Source organism: Aethalodelphis obliquidens, unplaced genomic scaffold (genome assembly GCF_003676395.1).
Source record: "Aethalodelphis obliquidens isolate GAN/ISIS:26980383/991018 unplaced genomic scaffold, ASM367639v1 scaffold29, whole genome shotgun sequence".
In the NCBI taxonomy this organism is placed as follows: Eukaryota; Metazoa; Chordata; class Mammalia; order Artiodactyla; family Delphinidae; genus Aethalodelphis; species Aethalodelphis obliquidens.
The window spans coordinates 22,553,428-22,576,917 of record NW_020837973.1 but is presented as its reverse complement, the minus strand read 5'-3'; positions in this window follow the sequence as shown (position 1 = coordinate 22,576,917).

Genomic DNA, 23,490 nt, shown 5'->3' with positions numbered 1-23,490 from the left:
AACAGAAGCTACACACAACAAGTATGAATCTTACAAACAATGTTGACTGAGAAAAAGCAAGTTTCAGAAGACTACATACAATATAATACCATTTGTATAAAGCTCAAAGGCAAGAAAAAAAAAATAAACATTGTATTGTTTAGACCAATGTGTATATCTGGTGGGGCAAAACTCCTTTTCAAAAAGAAATCAAAGGAATGAAGAAACGATCATTAAAACAATAAAGAAATTAGCTACCTCTGGGGTGGAGCAATGGGAAAGAATCAAGGGGGGACAAACAGGGAGCTTGGGCAGTTTCTAGTAATGGTCTGGTTCTTAAATTAGTGGTAGGTGGTTCATTTTATCTTATTATTTGTGTAATTTGTATCTATTGCATGTATCAAATGATATTCATTCAAACTTTAGAAAAATTTGGGCACAAAATGGGATCTGTAAATAATGATTTTTTGGACATGATTAAAGCATATGCAACAAAAACAAAACACAAGTGGGACTACGGTTGTCCCTCAGTATTTTGGGGGAATTGGTTCCAGGACCCTCCATGATACCAAAATCTATAGATGTTCAAGTCCCTTAATGGTGTAGTATTTGCATATAACCTACTACATCCTCCTGTATGCTTTAAATTATCTCTAGATAACTTATAATATCTAATACAATGTAAATTCTATGTAAATAGCTGTAAATACAATGTAAATGTTATGCATATAATTGCCAGTGCAGCAAATTCAAGTTATGCTTTTAGGAACTTTCTATAATTTTTTTTCCAGAATTTTTTTTTGATCCATATTTGGTGGAATCCGCAGATGTGGAACCCAAGGGCTAACTGTATACCAAAATAAAAAGCTTCTGCACAGCAAAAGAAACAATAAACAAAATAAAAAGGTAACCTGTAAAATGGGAGAAAATATTTACAAGTCAGTTATCTGAAAAGAGGATAATATCCAAAATATATAAAGTCATACAACTCAATAGCAAAAGAAAATCCAATTAAGAAATGGGCAGTGGAACTGAATAGACATTTTCCCAAAGATGTACAAATGGCCAACAGGTACATGGAAAGGTGCTAGATATCACTAATCACTAGGGAAACGCAAAACAAAACCACAATATCACTTCACATCTGTTAGAATGGCTGTCATCAAAAAGACAAGAGATAAATTTTGGTGAGGATGTGGAGAAAAAGGAGTCTTTGTTCATTGTTGGTGGTAATGTAAATTGGTACAATCACTATCAAAAACAGTATGGCGTTTCCTCAAAAAATTAAGATAGGTATCATATGACCTACCAATCCCACTTCTTGTTATATATTCAAAAATAAAAGATAATAACAGGATATAAAAGAGATATTTTCATACCTATGTTCATTGCAGCATTATTCACAATAGCCAAGATATGGAAACCACCGAAGTGTCTGTCAGTGGATGAATGGATAAAGAAAATTTGGTGTGTATATATGATGGAATATTATTCAGCGATGAGAAAGAAGGAAATCCTGCCATTTGCAACAATGTGGGTGAATCTTAAGGGCATTATGTGAGGAGAAATAAGTCAGACAGAGAAAGACAAATAACGTATGATGTCACTTATATGTGGAATCTAAAAAAGTTGAACTCATAGGAACAGAGAGCAGAGTTGTTGTTACCAGGGGCCAGGTGCTTGGAGGAAATGGTGAGCTGTTGGTTAAAAGGTACAAAGTTCCAGGTATGAGATGAATAAGTTCTGAGGGTCTAACGGTGTTTATAGTTAATGATACTGTAATTTATACAGTTGACCCTTGGACAACTTGGTTTGACTGTATGGGTCCACTTATACTTGGATTCTTTAAGAATATATACATACTAGAGCTCTACACGATCTGAGGCTGATTGAATCCATGGAAACAGAATTGCTGACACAGAGGGCCAACTGTAAAGTTTTATGTGGATTTTCAACTGTGTGGGGCCTCAGCACCCACAACCTTTGCATTTGTCAAGGGTCAACTGTAATTGAAAGTTGCTCAGAGAGTGTATCTTAAAACTTCTCACTCTAAAAAAGAAATGGTCATTATGTGACATGATGGATACATTAGCAAGTGCTATGGTGGTAATCATTTTTCAATATATGTGTCATGTCAATCAACATGTTTAAACTTTAAACTTACCCAGTGTTATATGTCAATTATGTCTCAATAAAGATGGGAAAAATTAATTGTCAAAAATTAGAAAGTCAAATAGAGTAGTATTCTACTACCAATAGATAATCAACAATTATTTTATTTTCTTCTAGTCTATTTTTCCTCTATATTTGTTACAAAGATATACTCCTTTTACCCAGATCTGTTTCCTGTCATCAACCTCATGGAATGTTTCAAAAATTATGCTCCATGTATCTTAATGGGCACATAATTTCCATTTGGGTTGATGAAACAATTTTGGAAATAAAGAGTGGTGACGGTTGCAGAACACTGTGAATGTAATTAATACCACTGTATTGTACACTTAAAATGGAAAATTTAATGTTTTATATATACATTTTATAACATAAAAAGTATATAAAAATCAGGAATTTCTCTATTAAAAATAAAGTCAATTTTTATGAATCAATATTACAAACATTATAATTCTAATATGTATAGATAGCAAGATCCAGACTGTGATAATGGGAGATTGATTATATTGAGAAAATGACTTGATTATTGTATTTTCTTATACATGAATTCAGTAGGGGTTCCTTTGCAAATTTCTCCTTGATATTAATAGTTTTTGAAGTTGGGTAATTTGAGACTGGCTAAGTTATATCTCCTAAGGTCATCAAGGTTTAATGTCACCTCATTCACTTTCCTCAGAAGTGTTTCAACGATATGCATGGTTCACTCAGTTTAATGATCTGGGACAATGGGAATGTGCACATCCTGTTTTGTGGCTTCCTGCAAATGAGACATTCATGAGTATTTTGATATTCATGAGTAAAATGGGCCAAGTACCACTCTTTCCCTTCCTACAGAAAGCTTCTAAGTATAAATAGTGTAAATTCAGACATATATTTTTATATACTGTATATATGTCCTGGGTCTACTTCAAAAGGTGAAAGCTGAGCAGAATAATTTCCTTGAATTATATCTTAATCAAGATTTACTGATTTTTTCTGCTTTAAAATATTTTAAATGGCTCACTGTCAATATACCAATGCATCTGATATTGCCAGCCACCATTATGCTATGAAAGAAATATAGATTAGGAAATAATCAGAGAATTGCTTTTTATTACTCTTTACAAAAAAAAAAAAAAAACCTAATCAGAAATAGCTTTGAGGTTAAAAAAAATTGATGCATGTGGTAACATAATATCATGGTTTATGTTTATTTGCTATTTTAAAAAAAAAAACTGGAACTAATGTAGGATTTGGAATAGAACTATTCTGGGATCACAGAAATTTAGAGTGCTAAATGATTTTGAAAGCAATTTCCCTATTTTTAATCTAGTATTGTTCAAATTACATTTCATTTCTCCAAACTGAGAAGAGGAAGTATACAGGCATGACAGCAATAACTTGTAATTCAAGTATATTTTACAAATTCTTTTACCTTTATAATGAATATAATTTAATTTGCTTCCACAAAAAATGTATTTCAAATTATTTGGAATAGTAAAATAAGAGTTTGCTCCTTTCTCATTTGGGAGAACATGTTAGCAACAACATAAATGGACAAGTTGATTTAATGTTTAAGAAACAAACATATTCTATGAAGTTCTTCTATTAATCAGTGATGTCTAGTTCCTTATCAATCTCCCACTGTTCCTGATTTTAATGTCAAATTCTAGATGAACTAACATATCAAAATGTGTTTCAGATATTAGATATTTGACATATACATTAAAAACCACAATGTATTATGTGGTATATTTTATTTGTTGTTTAAAAGTTCAAGTTCAGAAACCAGATCCATGGCTTACCATGTAAATGAATGACCTTGGGAAAGTTTAGCTAACCTCTTTACCTCACTTTGGTCATTTGTAATACAAGACAATAAGAGGACCTACAAAAACAAAGAACCATTTGCTGTGATTTTTTAGCTCATTTGGGTGTGTATGTGTGTGTGTGTAGGTGTGTGTGTGTGTATGTGTGTTTAACAACAAATATTATTTAAAAACTATGATATGACACTAGTTAACCTGATAGTATAGTTAATTATTTTAAAGAAAAAAAACATTAAATACCAACAGAAACCCTACTCACTCAAATAAAAGATAATAACTGGGAAGTGCACAAAAGCTAAAAATTAATTCAGGTCCTTATAACTAATACTTTCATCCACAGGTGTCTGCTTTGATAAAATCATGACCATTAAGATATAAAGTATTTCAAAAAGGACTTTTTATTTTTATCTATTTATTTTTTTTTACCATCTTTATTGGAGGATAATTGCTTTACATTGTTGTGTTAGTTGCACATGGAAGCAACCTAAGTGTCCATCGACAGATGAATGGATAAAGAAGATGTGGCACATATATACAATGGAATATTACTCAGCCATAAAAAGAAATAAAATTGAGTTATTTGTAGTAAGGTGGACGGACCTAGCATCTGTCATACAGAGTGAACTAAGTCAGAAAGAGAAAAATGACTTTTTTAAAATGTATTTTTGTAAGGGACTCAAGAAATGAAACTAGTGCTGCTCTTTATTATACTGTGAAGTCTTAGTTCTTTTGTGGAAGAGGGGTCTTGAAAACTACGGAATCATTAGGAAAACATTTATTGTCTTCTTCAGTGATTTAGATTGTATAGGCTTGGCAAATTATTGCTTGTCCTTGAAAGAGAAATGTATATGAACATTTCAACAGTTATCCCCTAGGCAATCTGGAAGAATAAATGGACTTCATAGGGGTGTAAGTTAATATAATCTTTAGGAGTTCAACTATTTTGGCCCTGAAATGCTATGTTTAGGTGGCATACAAATATATTAATTCAATCAAGGTTTCTAATAAAAATTTTAAATAATTATATGAATAAATAACTTTAAATAAATTATTATAAATCCATACTATGGAATATCTTGCTGATGTTATAAACAAGGGATTACACATACCTAGCTAAGGAAATTTTTAAGAGTCAAAAGCAAATTTGAAGATAGTACAATGGTATTATCTCAATTATGTACAAACTCACACATATACATTCTGAAACTCCAACAGATATTGCAGTAGTATGTATATATATCTGAAGATACAGAGAAAGTATTTAGGAGATCATATATCTTATTGATAACATCTCTTACCTCTGGGGAGAGAACTGAAGATGGTAGAGATTAATAAAGAATTTAATTTTATCAATGAATTTAAAATGTAAGAATAAAATAAATCTACTACAACTGGTTGTAGAATATTTCAGTCAGAAGTTCTCCTTATGATCAGGTCATAGAAAAGGGTTTAGAGAAAGACAAGAAAATGAATGTCCCAACAGTTTAACAGCTTCTCTCAAGAAAGCAAAATGGGCCTAGAACTATGTTCATTTCCAGCAACCAAATACGAGCGCCTATGGCCAGCAATTTGGAAATAAGATCAGAAAAGCCATTTATGGTCACTGCTTGATGTAGTGAAGAAGGAAATGAACAACAACTGCAGGTACTAAGGAAAAAAACTAGATATTACAGAGCTAGAGAGACACAACTGCCTCAAACATATGAAACTTAGGGGAGATGAAACATTTGAAGTTTTCAGGAAAACCTACTGCATGTTATTATATTGTATAAAACTGACTACCTCTTTAAGAAAACCTACATTAATGACCCACAGTTTAATCTAGTGTGTATTTCTTTAAGTCATATTTTAGTTTCCTGATGTAACTTTGTGTAAAAGCCAGTTCCCATTTTACCCCATTGCTTATCAGGATTATATTGTGTATGGGAATAGGGGTTCATTTGGGATACTGACGCTAGGTTGGTACAAAGCATTAATTAATATTGTAGCTCAAATAGATTTCCTGGGTTTTAAACTAGGCTTTACATTTCTAACTTTGGTCAAGTTACTCAACCAACATACTCAAGCAATGAAAACTGTAAACTCAAATAAACAATATGGAGATGAGACACTATGTTCGTATTGATCATCTATTGCCACTATAATTATGCAAAGAAAACCACGACAAAACTCAGTGGCTTGCAATAGAAGCATTTATTTCTCACTGTCATTGCTATGGGGTTCATAGCTTGGATTCTGGTCTGTTTCATGTAACGCTTTTCTCGTGGTCTTAGTAGAAGATAAAGTTGGCAAGATTCTTTGTATGAGTACAATGCAAGTCTTTGCTTGCAGTACATGTTCTATCATCCTACTGGCCAATGAGAATGATAAAGCTGTGTCTATCACTAATGGAAAGGGAAGTTTACCACTCCTATGATGATGTAAGAAGAAATGAGTAAATATTTTTTCATAATAATCTAATTACCACAGGGTTCCCTCAAGTCCATAAATATTCAAAACTTTCCCATATGAAAACAATCTCACCTTTTCACCTTCTTCCCAGCACACCCAAATTTCTTCAATTATAACACTAGGCTTAAAAGTCACAATGTTATGATATATATATCTGGCTAGTATATGTGTATGTGTGTGTGTGTGTATATACATATTTATAGATTTATAAATGAATTTTCTGCACTCCTCCCAAACACTCATAAACATTTATGCAAAGTACACTGGTGGTACAGGGACAGGATAGCAACGGACAACCTTACCTTATAAAAAAAAAACCTGAACTAAAAAATATATGACACACAGTATTTCCTCATTCATAGCAATTCTGAAATCTCATTAGGCAAATGTTACCAGGTTCCTCTACAATGGGCATAGATACCGTTTCTATCTTAGGTCCAATTTTACTCCTGGGAAGTAACTCCCATTTCCAGTGTGCTCCACAACTCTTGCCTCTATCCTCTTGTTTTTTCCATAAATCTACTTGGTCACTTCTAGATAGGAAAGTATGCTCTCTTGGTGGCTTGCAGCTTTTTCAACCTAAATTCTGCTTTTAGATAGTTGGGAATCCAGAGGTTTTATTTGTTTTTCTGTTTTTGAATCTTGAAATCTTTCCATCTTTTTTTTTTTTTTGCATGATTTCTGTCACGCTTGCCAATCAAAGATCTTACAAAAACTTTTTTTTAAACAAATTTACCTTGGTTAATAGCTTAAATGTGATTTTGATGACATCTAAAACAACCTAGATTGAAAACAGAGGCACAGAATTCCTCCATGCCACTAGTAGTGCTGTGAGCAGAACTGCCTATCATTTATCAGATAAGAGGTAAGAAACACATAAAGAATAAAGGTAATATAGAGAGTAGGCTGCTTGTATGTGCCTCCAGTCAAAGTGGGAATGGTAAAAATGTATGTGTTTGTTTTCTATTGCTACTATAACACATTTCTTAGTGGCTTAAAAAAACCCACAAATTTATTAACTTACAGATTTGTAGGTCAGAAATCTTGACACAGTTCTCTGTAGCTAAAATCAAGATGTCAGCAGGGCTGAGTTCCTTTCTGGAAGCTCTGAGGGAGAGTCTGTTTGCCTGATCATTCAGGTTGTTAGTAGAATTTATTTCCTTAAATTTGTAAGGCAGAGGATACATTTTCTTGCTGGCTAACAGTTGAGGGCAATTCCCAGCTTCTAGAAGCTGCTCAAACTCCTTGACTCATGGTCCCCTTCCCCCATCTTCAAAGTCAGCAAAAAAGCTTGTGTTGGAACCCCCGGGGCTGATGTGTTAACAATATGCAGATTAAGACCTACTTAATGAGGATGTACAAGCCACCCTCACAGGGTCTGCAGGTACTCCCTCAGCCTCCAAGCTTTCAATATGGGGAGGTGAAAACCCTAGCCATTTTGAGTGAAGGAGTAGTTCCAGTACACTTACACAAAGGAAATAAAGTCATAAGATTTATCACTTACAAATCCCAGAACAGGGTGCAACGAGCTGGGGGAAGGGTAGTCCTCTGTCCCAGGTCACAAGTGAGCAGGAGACAGACAGCAGGATAGCAAACACCTATTCTGTACTAATAAAGTGGTTGGGGCAGAGGTCACTAATTTTTAATGGGCTCAATTCTGAGTGGTCATTTTAAAAGGTGTCCTGGGAAAAGAAAGGTGGGAATCCTAAGCTGTGGTCCATATTTAAATGTCCAGACTCTGGGTGTAAGCAGGTTGTCATATTGTATAATGCCTAGGCAGCAACTCAAAGATGGCTTTCTCATCACATAGCAAGTCCCTCATGTTTCTTCTTCTATAGTAGCATTTCTCTCACCCACTCTTTTGCCTTCCTCTTCCACTTTTAAGGACCCCCATGATTATGTATATAATATTCCAGTCAAGGGTAATATCTCTAGTTTAATGTCCTTATGCTTAATTCCATCTCCAAAAGTCCCTTTCACCAGGAACTAATATTTTCTGTAATAAAAAATATTACAAAAGCCATAAATGTGCTTGAAGATACAACTATCAATTTTCAAAGAGCTGACTGATTCTAGAATCCAAGTAATTTTGGCCTTTCACAGATAGTAAACTTAATCAATGTTGCTCTAACTATATGTACCACTAAACACCAAGGTAATAGCCAAAGGCTAAGCACCAAGGTAAAATCTTAAGTACCTAAAAATCAAGGTAGAATCTAAAACTAAAATAAAATCTATAGGACTTCCCTGGTGACGCAGTGGTTGAGAGTCCGCCTGTTGATGCAGGGGCCGCGGGTTCATGCCCCGGTCCGGGAGTATCCCACATGCCGCGGAGCGGTTGGGCTCGTGAGCCATGGCCGCTGAGCCTGCGCGTCCGGACCCTGTGCTCCGCAATGGGAGAGGCTACAACAGTGAGAGGCCCGCGTACCCCAAAAATAAAATCTATTGTTACTCTAAATTAAAACTAATTATCATTAGGTAATACACAATGCACTAGTGTTAGCAAATTGTGTTAATGTCACAGCTGCCAAACTGCTTAGTTTTTTTTGTTTGTTTTTTTTTTGTTTGTTTTTTGCGGTACGCGGGCCTCTCACTGCTGTAGCCTCTCCCGTTGCGGAACACAGGCTCCGAGCGCACAGGCTCAGCGGCCATATCTCACGGGCCTAGAGGATCGCGGCATGTGGGATCTTCCCGGACCGAGGCACGAACCCGTGTCCCCCTGCAGCGGCAGGCAGACTCTCAACCACTGCGCCACCAGGGAAGCCCTGCTTGGTTTTTTAATAAAGGAAATAAAGAAAATCCACATGGAATTTATATGCTTGTCTATTTGCAAGATTGAATGGATGAGAAAAAAATAATTTTGCGAATGTACTGAATATTTTCTTAGGCCTGTTGTGAGCTCTTACAGAGCCCAAGTTTTATAGTCTGGGAAAATTTAGGTTCATATGACTGAAATTGTTCAAAAGAGAGCCAGACAATTGAAAGCAGAAGTAGAGCTTAAAAATCATATATAAGACAATCCACTGTGTGGATCTCAGATAGCCTCTTTCCCCAGCCACCCATTTCCACCCATTTCATATTTAGACTTTTTCCACTGAGCTTATGAACAAAGTGACTATGTTGACAAGGTTGGGGTTTATTAATGAACTAAATAAAGTAGACTTTCCCTGGTCCAGGCTGATGTTGCTAGAGCTGCTACTGAGCATAACCATGTCCAGAGCAAAGATCTACACTAAACACACACTGTGGCTCATTTCCTAGGGTGTCATCTAGACACCAGGTTGTACATGGATCACACTGGAGAACTTTCATCACAGAAGGGGCAGTACCTTTCCTTCACTGAAACAGACACTTTGCCTGGATATGCATTTCCTTTTTGTGCCAGTAACACTTCTGGCACACAGCATTGCTTCTAACTGAGAAACTCATTTTACAGTAAATGAGGGTCCGGATTGGGCTTCTGGTCATAAAATTCAATAGTTTTTGCTATATTCCTAATCAGGCTAAAGCAGCTGGCCTGGAGGAATGGTGGAACGGTCTTTAACGATTCCATTATAGCATCAGAATGAGGGTAATGTTTTATCCTACTGAGAAAAATCCTTCTTCAATGTGTTATATACTCAGAATCAGCAACCAACATAGAGTGTTGTCTCTAACCAAAGCCAGGATTCACAGGACACCAGAAATCAAAGGGTGGAAATGGGATGACTCCCTTTATGATACACCAGTGAAATGTCTGCTTGGCTACTTGGCCACTTTGAACTCCTTATTCCAGTCAACGAACAGGCAAAGAAGGGTGTTATTACACTGGCTAAGGTAAATGTCTGACTACCAAGGGGAAATTATATTCCTACTACCCATCAGGGATAAGAAAAAAATTTGTTTGGCATGCAGGGTATATCTATTATTTGTATTCACAGGTTATAATACTTAATGGAAAACTACTGTTGTAAGCAGTCTTGCCAATGACCAAGACCCATCAGGGAGGAATATTTAGGTCACCCAATTAGGCAACAAAACAGGACAAACTAGGTTCACAGTTCAGGACAAAGGGTATAAGAATGAGCAGTTATGATCATAAATATCATAAATAAGTGGTAACCATGTGACCAGTTACAGAAATTGGGACTTCATTAGTTGTATTTCTGCATTAATATGGATATAATTATAAATATATTAACCAGTTCTTTCCTTTTTTATTTCTCCTCACCCACACATTTACCATCTAAAATAAAAATAATTCATAGTAGTTAACTTATATTTGTTTCAATAATCCAAAGATAAGGGTGTCTCATCTACAAGCAAAATAAGCATCACTGTAAGAATAAATTGACCTTTGGGACATTGTTTCATCTTTTGGGGAGATGATTAGTATATTTGTGATTTTATTAAAGATAATTGCATCATGAAGAGATTCATTTAGATTACGACGGTGATGACAAGTTTTGAAGAATTGAGAATATGGGTTTCACATTGTATGAAGATACATTTATAAGAATAAATTGTCCACCTTATATATTTATGATATTGAAAATTATTCTATTTGGATGCAATTATTTTTCCATTTATTATAATTTACTGATATTCAATGAAATAGTTTCATTATTATGGCAATAGATTTCCTCAAATTTAGAATTTTTCTCTTTCTTGGACTTTCTTTAAAAAAATGGTCGAGCTCTATGGTGCCTACTTGTACTGATAGGGATTTATGCCAGTTTGTCATATTTTGTTGATTTTTCTGAATTCATTTGTATTACTACATCTGCTTTTGCCTGATGCATTTTATAAGGAACTCAATTACTATATAATTTAATGTGTTTGCTGGTTAGTATTGATTAGTCACTACCTTGTAGTATGAACCTTGATTTAACGGGAAACTTGTTTGGTTTTACTTCTTATTATATAACTTTATAAATTAATACCAGTAAATGTTTCTTTAATTAAACTTTCATATAAAGTTGGTTCAATATTTCAGTATATCCAAACTTACAGTATTGAAATATCTTTCAAAATTTGCATAATGAAAACTACTTAGTGTTTTTTACTGCTGGGATGCATGTTAAACAACAGCATAACTTACACAGAAATCGTATTTTATGTATGTAGTTTAGTATCAGGTAAAACTAAACTCTATTATTTATACAGATCATAAACCAATAAAGAAATAAACATGATAATTTGTACAAATCAAGATTCTAATTAATTCTAAGGGTGAAGGACTAGCACAGTGGAGCTTTTGTGGATGATGGAACTTTTTTTATTATTGAACTAGGGAGTGATGACATGGGTGATAGAACCATACTTATTCATCAAAGTGCTTTTTATGAATTTCTTTGCATCTATGTCATATTGCACAATATATCTAAGAAGAAAAATTATACATAAGAAAGCACACAATTACCTCGAGAATATTTAACACCAAGAGTTATTATTTCTATTACTATTAAAGATAGGTTGCAATTTTACATTTTAAATTTATTTGTATTTGGATTATATAACATCTCTAAGAATGTGTCATTATATCAATATTTTCTTCTTGAATTAAAAAAACTAATTTAAAATATAATACAAATACATAATTTATATTGAATTTATAACTGTCCTCACATGTATACTGTTATAAATATAGAATGCTACTTTATATTGCTTGATATATATTTTATATATAATACTCCACATTTTTTACCCATTGAGTTATTTTCTCTAACTTATTAATAAATTATAACGATTAAAAATCAGGAAATTCTTGTGCAGAATAAGCTTATCTTAGAATGGATCATTTCCTTCTTTTAATATTTTAATTTATTTTAAATTTCTTAATAAAGCTTTCTAAGGCTATAGCTATCTAATCATCTAACACGACATATTGAGTCATTTTCCCATAACACATTTGAAAGGATTTCTTTGCTGTTTCAGCACTTCAATAAGGCAGCTTAGAAAACTTGAAAGCTCTACTTAAGAAAAACATGGGGATCATTATTTTAGAGAAGATTTATAGTCTTTTTATTTAAATTATTGCTTAAAGGTAGTTCATTTTAAGAGCTAGAAGTAGAACATCAGACTCTTTCTTTTATAAAATCATAGATATTAGAGCTAGAACCTGTTATAGAGATTGTCTCAATCAGTGCCCTCAGTTTAATGATGAGGAAAGGAAGACCCAAAGAGAGGAAGTGATTTTCATAAAGTCAAGTGAAGAGACCTGATCCTAATGAATAAAATTTTCTTAAAATGATGTCTTGTTAAGTGACCCTTGATGTTTCCTGATTCTACAGTAACATTCAATTCCTTGAATTCAATGTTTTAAAATAAATTCTCTAAGAAGTAACAGAAATATGATTTTGATGTTGCATTAACCTCTCAGACCCAGTCTTATCTAACTTCTAATTATTAGGTTAAATGCAAGAAAATGGTATTTTAGGTTGGTAATAATTTTTATGCATTAGATATCATCTAGCAGAGAGAATTTTGGAACACTTTTTATTCTTCTTTGATGAAGCCTCAAGCATTCTCAAATAGTAGAGAGCAGTGTTCCCTCAGACATCCCAATGCACACCTCACCTAAAAGTTACCAGTATAATGAGCTGTCAGCAGTAAACCTACTTCACACCTTCTCTGGGACACAATTTTAATGGAAAAAACGGTTGGTGAATCCATAGGGAGGTTTCCATGACAATACCTTCAAAAAATAGCCAATGGAATAGAACACTAACAGTTAACCTAGGAAAACTATTAGCCAACTTCCTTAAGTCACTGAGAAACAAGATTCAGAAACATAAGCCAATGAAATATTTTCTTTCAATTTTTGTATAGATATATGTTGTTCATTACATTTCATTTGCCTACATTTCAAACTATGCCTAAAATCTAGCAGTTTTATGAAAACAGGGTTTTTTGGGGGGGGTTAATGCTTCAACGCCTCTTGTGTTCTCTGTCAATTGACATTTTTAAAAGAGATAAATTATGTATGTAACTGGCTAAATCTGAATAATCTAATTATGTAATAAATGTTAAAGAAATGAAACACAAAATATTTATTTTTAGTTAGGAATAGTAAAAGATATTTAAATGACTGAAATAGTAGATTATGCCAATTTATATTACTTTGAGTTATATATAGAAACACTCTTAAGTAGGCATTCAAATAGATTTTGAAAGTCTTGATACTAGTAGATATTGGAAGGAAGCTTCAATTTTTACTGTGTCAGAGAGAAAAATTAACCACAAAGTGAATACTCTCTCCATTTCAAAAAATTCTACTTAGAATTCAAACATATCTCCTTGATATTACTAATTTTTGATTGATAGATGCATAATATATTGATAAGAAATATCTCTGCTTAGATTGTCAATAAATAAATACATTTATTTTACCTTACTTAACAAATAGCAATTGAAATCTATCAAATTATGTGTCATCAATTTTAAAAATTAAGTGAAATACTGGGAACATGATCTAAAATTATAAGAAAATTATACTAGGTAATGAACTTTTGATTTAGCCTCTAAATATCTATTTTTACAATTAGAACATATATAGTCAACATGTTCTCTGTCATAAGACATAGCATTTACTCCATGTTAAAATTTTAAATTTTGAGGAATAAAGTCTCCACTACCATGAATATTTTAATTAGTGACTGAAGTAAATATGGATAATGTTATATATATTGTTCTGTGTTTTGGCTCATGATATTTTTCAAAATGTCCCCTTGGTTTGTGTCAAAATTTTCATATCTTAGAATAATTATATATATATATATGTGCGTGTATATATATATAAAGGGTTGGCTGCAATTACTTGACTGTGTTCTTGAAGATTGTGTGATTTAGGGAGAGAAGTTTGCCCTATTCATTTTTTTTTTTTTTTTTTTGCCCTATTCATTTTTAAATCCTTGATAATGTGGTAGAATTCTGATCACAGTGATGATTTATTAAACGTGATAATGGATTTCATTGTTTAAACACAAATTAACCTGGGAAATATGAAATAAAAGCATGCTCTACATTCTGACAAGTATGTATTGAGGCAAACATATCTAGATTCTACATTATATATGGCACATAGATTATAATATGAAATAAAGATTGAATTTTTTATTAGAGTTCTTTTACCCCTTTAAGATGTTGAACTCCTTTATGCAAGTAAGGTATGGCATTTATCTATTCAATTGATGGATTCACTCATCTATCTATCTATCTATCTATCTATCTATCTATCTATCTATCTATCTATCTAACTATCATCTATTCTCTCTCTCCATCCTTTCCTCCCTCCCATCCATCCTTCCATGTATCCAAACATCCAACCGTCGAACCATCCATCTCCAATTTCCTGGCCTGAGTTCTATGCTAAATAAATATTTTATGGAATGAAAAACCAATGAATAAATAAATTATGAATGAATAAATGAAGTGTCCAATTAAATTAATATATTTTTAATATTCTTAAGATTTTTCTTAAAAAACCCCCTGAAATCCTAAACATTTACCACCACAATTTTAAGTTTGAAATATAAAATTTTGTAATGACAAAAGCTTTCTTTAGACTGTAAAGACTGAACAAAATTAGTATAGAAAAGAGTTTGTAAATATGTGTGTGTGTAAGAGTAGAGAGGAGAGAGAGAATAAAAAGGGAAAATATGCACAGACATATGTTTGGCATTTCCTATATAAAATTAACTGAACTGAACTGTGGATATTTGTCACACAGAATCTCCTATGGCAATTAAATGATCTTTTAAAAGTTGTTTTACTAGACTTTTTTTCTACATTCTTTTATATATAAGGGTTGCCCTGCATTGTAGGCAGTTATTAAACTTTTCTCCTTAAAAAATAAACTCTTTTCTGCTTTATGGTACTAAATTTTTATATTTTCAGATAAATCTCTTACTTTATTTCAACATATTTCTAGATGGTTATGATACTAAGTCCTCTACATTTTAAAGTGAACAGAAGGATTTCAAGCAATCCTGAAGCATATCCAACATCTTGAGAACAAGGGATAATACTACTTTCAACGTGATATCATAAATACCTACCAGAGTGCTGGAAATCAGTAACTATTCAATGTATGATTTCTGAATGGATTCATATTAATCTATTTTCTTTTCCTACACCTGAATATCTTCCCTAGGAGTTAGTAATGTAGTAGACATGGAAGTGCTTTGAGCTTCTAAAACGTAATGTAATGTATTTCTTTTTCAGAGATCATTGTGGGTGGAATCTAAATACTAAAGTAGCTCAAGCAGTAACTGTTTCTCACCTTAAAAAAAAAAAGTATTGAAATTGTGAAATGGGGGACGAAGGGGTCCCATTATTTACATACCCTGTAAGTAATCAAAACAGATTGCAATATTCTATAGGTGAAAAAAAAAAGACCAATTAGTTACAGCACCCCAAATGTTAACTTCCTTATTTAATGTGACAAAAGAAGCTTAGAAAATACACACTATTTGGGCCTGCCTTACTAGTTGTATTTTTGTATAATGTTCTTAGGGAATTGATAGTTTTAGATATAATCATGAATTGATCAGTGTTGATGGAAATATAACTATCCATTGCTTAGGCAAACCTTCACATGCACTATGTTGGGGTAATATATCCAAGTGCCCTTTTATAAGACAAATGGAATTAGGATAAAAATTTAATTTTGTTTTATAGATATAATTTCTCTGGAAAAAAAAGTGTTTCCACTAGTAAAGATTAAAGAGCATTTAAAATATCACCAATTTGGGGATTCACTTCTTAGAGATCTTTACCTGGATTTAACAAACTGACTTCCTCTGTTTTGGAAGAGTTCTGATACCAAGGCAAGAGGTTATCTAATTACTACAAATATAGTAGTTTAGACAGGATCTTAGTCTTTGTTTCCTTCCACAAGCTGGGGAAAACAAAGCACAGGTCAACACTATAGATCCCATTCTACCATATCACTTATATTTGTATGAAATAAAAATTAAATTAAATTAAATTCTTCCAGTCTTACTCAGGATTAAGCTTCAGGGAAAAAGAGAGGATAGAAAAAAGGAATTGGAACCAGTTATATGATAGCAGTGTGTCAAAAAAAGAAGTGTACTTCTCTCTGCTTGCTTATTTTAAGTGCCTAGATGTTAAAAAAAGAATAATTTTACTGAGCTTATGCTTTGAATAGTCTAAGAATAAAATAAAGGTTTCAAGTTTTAAATTTTCTTCAAATTAATAAAATTATCAAATGTGGGTTTTTTTTTTTTCTGTAATTACATTTCTGTCACTTTACTTTTGTCCACATTGGAAAAAGGAAAACTCAGATTCATGAAAAAAACTTAGAACTTGATAAGTTCTTTGGCTCTGTTTTTTGCTTTTCAGGGAAGTCTAAAACAATTCAGAAAATAAATTATTTTCAGAAAATAAATACTTTTGAAGGCACTAAGACATCAAAGTTCACAAGTTCCCCTGATTACATATTTCAATATTACACCATTGATATCATGAAGAAAGCCATTTGTACAGCCAAAAACAAAAATCCTGTTTCAATAAAGCATATTTTATCCCTTTTCTACTCATACAAACTAGTCAATATCCTCCTCTAAACTATTAAATATGCACTAAGTCAAAAATAATTCTATTTTCTAAATTAAATATACGGTTTTGCCAATATTTTTGGTTCACGGGACTTCCTGGGAAAAGATAGATAGTATTGTAGGCACAAATGATTCAATCCTAAACTTATCATTTCTTAACTGAACAATGACAATTCACTTAATGTCTCTGAGTAAAGTTTATTTAATATCTATTTCTATTTTATAGGGCTATTGTAATAATTAAATGAAATCACACCTCCACATCTACAGTCTGATATTTCACATGTGTTCAATACATTATTTCTCTATGTTCACTTTACTCAAGCTTGTCTGTTGATGTCCAATTGAATCAGCATACTAAAAACTGTAGTCAAAAATTGTTTACTGAATTCCTTGAATATTTCAAAGATTTATTTTTAAATAATTAAATAATGATGAGTAATCTCATTGTCTTTTATATGGTAGCTGACACCTAACTTACTGTCTCATCACATTTTGGATCCCTTTATTTTCATCAGCTATGGAACTTATTTTCCAAAATCCCATAATCAGATCTAAAGGGAAAACTCAGGATATCTGATATACTTCTCTAACATTTAAAGTTTGATGTTTGTTCTACCCAAAAATGATAGTTAGGAGGCATGATATTTAAGGTAGTACAGTTCAATGTAGTGATTCTTCCTACCTAACTGTAATGGTATTATTTTATATATTTATTTTAAGTTGTGTTCAGTTTGACAATATCCCATGTACAAATGTTGCCTCTCCAAGTTAATATTTTAAGCATGCTTTGAGCCACTCCTGTGCAAATGATGATTGCTAAGGGCCAGTGTACATTAGGAATGCAGTAGGCTAGATAATGTAATTACACTGTTTCAAATGAAGAGACCCTCTATAACTATTCTAACATTTACCAAGCTTTTGGAAAGGGAAAGGATAAGATCTTAAGGAATGTGATTTTAAACTTGAGGAAAATTATTTTAGAAAAAATGTGTTAGAGGGTGTAGTCACATAGTGACTCTGGATAGAGTTTCAAGTAACTGGACACTCTTTTCATGCTAAATTCTCCTTATGCCTGTTGTTATTTCTTTGTTTTAGGAGTAAATATTGGATATATTAGACTTGAGAGTTTGAAGGCATTCAATTATAATTAACTGAATGAGTGTATGAATCATTGAACTAAGATTAAATCCTTATAAGCACTATATCTATATACCTCTTTTTTCCTTTCTCAACTTCACTGTCATCTCTATATTAGGATAATGTCAACTCACAGGTTTGTGGATATTGAATGATACTATATAGGAAAAAGGACAATGTCATACATTCACTCTTACATTCACTCATTAAACAAAAAGTTATTGATTAATTACTGCATGCAAATCATTGTTCTATGTGCTTGGAATATATTAGCGAACAAAGTGAGTTTACAAGCTTTTGGTGATGATGGTTACAATGATGATAATGACGATGATTATAAAAACAGGTAACAATTTCATAAAACTTAATATATGCTAAGTAATGTTATAAGTTTTTTATATATAACTTAGTGTTTTCACAAAAACTATGAGATAGATAGGTATTTTCATTTATCCCTACTCTATAAATGAGGATTGAAATATAGTGAGATTAAGGAACTTGCTCAAGGTCATGGAGTTAGTAAGTGACAGAACTGAGATCAAAGCCTGGGAATGTGGCTCCAGGACCTGTTCTTAACCATACACCATACCACCACCTATATACTAAGTGACTAGTAGCTGATTCTCCCAGGCCATTATCTGAGAACTTCAACACCAGACAAATGCAAGCGAGTGGGAACACAATGCTTTACTTGTACCCAGGGGAAGGAGAGAAAAATTTAGACAAAAAAGTAAGATTTACTTTTGGCATGAATATTAAACCTTTTAGGACAAATAAATATGGAATGCATTTTATCTAAGAGATCTGTATAATGTAAACTTGTAGAAGAGAAATCTGACCACTCTAGAGACTAATTAATCTTCTACAATACCAGGGATATATAGTGTAAGGCTTGGGCTAGGATGCCTGGTGACAAAAGCTGTGTGTTTGCACATTGTTCTGCCTCTATTATTATTTTTATTCAACTATAATTTATAAATGGATAGAGTTTATTTAAATTAATGAACACAAACATTACACAATAAGAAATATCCATTATTGCAACTGAGGTATAAAGCAAATCCAGAGTTCACAATTAACAATTCAAGCATTTGCCTTTGATGCTAATTAAATAGTGTCCTACTTGGAAGTATTAATAACTCTATAAATATTATTATATGCAAACTATACACAGTGTCTATTCTAAAATCTGGTGGTAGATAGCAAATAAGTTGGAAAAACAATTATTGAACCAACTATACCCATGTTTAGATTGCTTTAACCACACAGTCAAAACTGTAATAAACCTAACAATATCATATATTAACAGCATAATTCTTTTGAAAAAAACTGAAAAAGGATATAGGTATAACTGAATTATTATGCTGTACACCTAAACTAACACAATATTGTAAATCAACTGTACTTCAATAAAAAGAAAAAAAAGAAACATGTCCCTTTTAGACTATTATATTATTATTAATTAGCTCTCTCTATACTTACAGACTATTTGCTTATTAAATATATAAATATATAATGATTCATCATTATGTATTAGTTCTCTCTAGTACACAAAAATACATATGCCTAAAGTGGATTCTTGTTCAATTAAAACCTGATGCACGAGATGAACGTATTTTCAAGTAAAGTTTAAATGGATGTAAAATACACATTTTTATTGCTAATCAGGTATATATTTTCCCTCAGAATGAGAGTTATATTTTAATACATTATGCTAAAGAAAAATGAGTAAAACATGTTTCTTTTCAAGATAATTTATAATGTCAAGTCATGCATGGGAGTAATGAGATTAATAATAGAAAGTATAGATTTATTCATTCTCTGGATGATAAATCATGACAAGTCATTAAAGTCATTTAATTCTGATGCAGTAAAACCATGTGATGGCAGAGAGAATGGATGATACTATTTAGAACAGTTTGTGTCTAGTTGATGAGTCAAAATTAAGTCAGAGTTGTTAGTAGTGTTCTAAAATTGTTTTACATTAATAGAAGTCTGGTAATTTTGAATGGAATGTAAATCATATAAGAACTGAAGGCTCCCTATGATGATTCCAATACCACACATGAAAAGAACATTCTGAGCTAGTATCTCTTACAATTTATTACTTATATTGATTGAGCTCTTTCTTATATGAAACACATGACTAGCCCCAACAATTAAGTTAAAAATATAATTATAAACATAAAGGACGTGAACTTAAATTGTGCTTAAACATACAAACAACTGTTTGTATGTTTATTATCCCTGAGTAAACTATTATTTTGATTATATTTTATAATTTTATTTTTATTATTATTGCTTTAAAGTTAATAAACACCTGGCTCACAGCTCAAAAATTACGAAGGGATTTCTCTTGCTTGCCTCTGTCTTTCACACACCTAATTCTTCTGAAATTGCTCAGTGTTATGAGTTTATTGGGTGGTCTTTAAGAGATACTTTCCTTAAAGTATATATATTTGCTTATATATTCTTTTCACACAGATTTTAGCATAATATGCATATTGTTCTAAAACTTTTCATTTTGTTTTATTCAGTGTTTATTTAACAAATCTTGGAGACCATTTCATATAGCATATAAAGACCCCCTTGTTAAATGAAAAAATTATCTATTTTATATACGAAAACATTTTTCAAAATTTTTAAAAGTGAGATATAGTAATATGTATGCTTTTCAATTAATACATTAAAATTGAGATTTAGAAATAGATCTAATTATTACCATGATTTTGAAGTGAATTAGTTTAAGTAATACTTTGTGCTAGGTATGAAAGTGTAAAGCAACAGGAAATACCAAAGATTCCTACTGTGAATTTTATTCATGACTACTGCTAACGTACTGTGTTTTGTGGACTGTGAACGTAATTTAAATAAATGCTCAATATTGCAGCTTAATGTGAATAAAGCTTTTGTTTGTCTGCTTTGATTTGTTTATAATTCAAGATCTTAGACAACTGAATGTTTTCCATGGGTCTGCAAACTCCTGTTAATGCTCGCATTTACAGGAATGCTGAGTCTCTACTGTATTTTATTTTTAAATCTGTCATTTTAGAAAGTATACATATTGGCATTAACACTTTGAAAAAATACCAATTACTAATTTTTACAATTGCTCAAAAAATAAAACTCTTAAGGTAAATCGAAAAAAAACATATACAGGACTTGTATGCTGAAAAACCACAAAATACGGATGAAAGAAAATAAAGGTCTAAATAAATGGAGGGACATACCTATCTGTCCTACCAGATAGGACAACTTAATATAATATGATGTCAGTTTTTCCCAAATTGATATACAGATTTAACCCAATTCCTATCAAAATCCCAACAAAGTTTTTGTAGATATAAACAAGATTATTATAAAATTTATTTATTTCAGTTCTCAGAATAACAAGGTTGTTTAGAAAAGATTAAGTAATTAATAATAAACCCTCTACATATGAAATTATTTCCTATTCAAGCATCCCTTATTCATATTTAATTCTACTAATCCAATCAAATCTTTAAAGGACACACAGTGATATGTGGATGTAATACAAAGACAACAGAAAAGTAAAATACGTAGGATTTACAAAAAAATGTGCCTATAAATGATTGTATTTAGAAGTCAGATACAAAGATCAAAAGGAAAAGATAGAGTTCAGCTTGTGCTCATAATCAGTTAACTATGTCACCTCTGCTAAGGAAACTCAAACAACACGTGTAAATTATGTTATAGATTAGTAGGAAACAACTTGAATTAATTTATCCCTCTATGGAATTATATAGAGTATATAGAATTTTCCCCAGGAATTTTATGTCCATAAATATTTGTACTTTAGTTGTGAATATGTAAAATCAGTCATATTTTAATTAATGTGCTTGCTTTCTGATTAGCAAGTGGCATCAGTTGCCTGTTAGGAACAGAAGATGAGCACTTCTGCCCACTGCATCTTGGTATCTGAGTCATCAAAGAAAACATCAACGCTGGATGGAACAACACTTTACTTGCAAGGAGAAGAGAGGAGCAAGATCAGCTTCAATAGTGGGCTTCAGGGCTTCCCTGGTGGCGCAGGGGTTGGGAGTCCGCCTGCCGATGCAGGGGACGCGGGTTCGTGCCCTGGTCCGGGAGGATCCCACGTGCCGCGTAGCGGCTGGGCCCGTGGGCCACGGCCGCTGGGCCTGCGCGTCCGGATCCTGTGCTCCGCAGCGGGAGAGGCCACAGCAGTGAGAGGCCCGCGTACCACAAAAAAGAACAACAACAAAAACAAAAAACAAACAAAAAAAAAAATAGTGGGCTTCAGTCTCCCACAGCTAGCGGGTTCCTACACGTAGCCAACCCCGAGCAGCTGACCTGTACTCACACCTCTTGTGCTGCAGCAGAAGGGCCTTATCCCCTCCCCGCAGGGGACAGATACAGCAGTGGGCTGGCCAAGTGCCATATGACACACTGTCTTAAGTGGAACAAAAGAGTACACACTGAGTCTGAAACAGGGAAAAACTTACCCACACAAGGTGATAAGTCAGGCACAAGCTATGAGGACTCTTTCTCTCTTGGTAAGGAAATGTTCCAGACCCAATGCCCATTCTTATGTGGCTAAGAGAAAGTTAAAAGACTCGATGATGAGACTGCGTGTCCCAGCTTCATGGGAAATTTTGCCTGTTTCATAGCTTTACCTTAGCACTAAATATAGAATATAACCCCCAAGGACAACTCCACAGACAAGCCATTAGAAAATGAAAGGATGATTCATTTATAGCCATTTAAAATGCAGCTAAAAGGCCGTAAAACAAAACAGAGCAGAGCAAAACAAAAACCTAAAACAGCAGAGAGAAGTCAACTCATATCAATTAGTTTTATATTGAATACATTCTTGTTACAAAATACTTTGTAACCTGATTTACATATCTTGTTTTTGCTCTTCACAAAAACCCTGAATGTCAGAAAAAAGGTTAGCACTTTATTGTTGTTAGCACTTTATTGGAATGGAAATTGGACTTTAGATCTATTCAGACAATGTGTCAGAAACATTTTAATCATAAATTGCCTCTCATGTTACTTGCTTTCAATTTCTAACATTTTTGTATTTTACTTTCCTAGTATATAGTTTTTAAAAAGGACGGATTCTTAAAGTCAAGTACACTGTTTAGTAAGAAGAACATTAGATGACAAAAATTAGAAATTTGTGTGACCCAATCTGCAATGTGTAACAGGAGAATTTCATTGCTCAAATAAAGTTCAAACAGATGAGGACCTACTTAATATATTCAATTTAATATTTCCTAAAATAAACATCATATTATGGCAAACTAAGTTAATAATATATTGTGATGGAAAATGGATTATGTTCAATAATGTTAAGTGATAACGAAAATTGTCAAAAATTTTATCTGATATTCACA